The sequence below is a fragment of the Sinocyclocheilus anshuiensis genome, unplaced genomic scaffold (assembly GCF_001515605.1).
Source record: "Sinocyclocheilus anshuiensis isolate Anshui unplaced genomic scaffold, SAMN03320099.WGS_v1.1 scaffold242, whole genome shotgun sequence".
In the NCBI taxonomy this organism is placed as follows: domain Eukaryota; kingdom Metazoa; phylum Chordata; class Actinopteri; order Cypriniformes; family Cyprinidae; genus Sinocyclocheilus; species Sinocyclocheilus anshuiensis.
In genome coordinates, this window is record NW_015546053.1 from 695,848 (window position 1) to 696,648 (window position 801).

At 45.3% G+C, this 801-nt stretch overlaps 1 protein-coding gene across 1 annotated transcript in view; it reads left to right on the forward strand.

Annotated features, from left to right (window-relative positions):
- Nucleotides 1-801, forward strand: part of LOC107699207 (1,4-alpha-glucan-branching enzyme-like) — a 191,200-nt gene that overhangs the window by 139,342 nt on the left and 51,057 nt on the right. The gene's annotated exons all lie outside the window — the stretch shown is intronic.

Consider the following 801-nt stretch of genomic DNA (forward strand, 5'->3'; position numbering starts at 1 on the left):
GCCCTCTCTCGCCATGATTTAAAACGCCGTGTAAACATACTGTAAACATTGTGTCAACTTATTTCGCAAGTATGGAGAACAGCGATAGATGGACGGACGCTGAAGTGCAGGCACTTGTAGCAAATGTAGCACTGCCAGTTGTCATTGGAGGTTCTTAGTCCTCCTTTCCGTTCTTTCAATCGCTTTACGTATACGTCGACTTTCCATGTCCATTATTGTGATACACAACAAAAACAGCTCCGATCACAGCGTCCTCCATCCTCCTCTTGTTAATGTTGTTCTTCTTTGTTTCTGTTGTTGAACGCCGCGCACAAATGACGTCGCTGTCGACCGGCTTACCTCACTTCTTAGTACACGCTGTCGGTGCGAATGCAACCCTTTAAATGGTACTGGGAAATAGTTCGCACAAAATCGTCCCAGTACTTTAGTACTGTAGATTTAGTTCTGGAACTAAAGTGGTGCGAAAGGCCCTATTTATGTTCAAACAACATGTAAAAGTGAATTTAGCATCCGATGACCCCTTTAAAAAGTTGAACTCTTTCGACTTACCGGCGCAACAAAATGTTCAAAGTGGCTGTGGCCACAAGGAAACTCAAAAAACTGTATTTCTGTTAGACACTCAAACCAACAGCCACAACAAGCACTGCTCATGGACAACATCCCAGCTGAGCCCTGCCCACAGAGCTGATCCCAGACAGACTGTGACGTATCAGAACAGCTCAAAGACTCAGCACCCAAGGATGACTTTCTGGAAAACAGCCAGGGAAACATATCACAGCCACCGGAAACACTAGAGCCAGA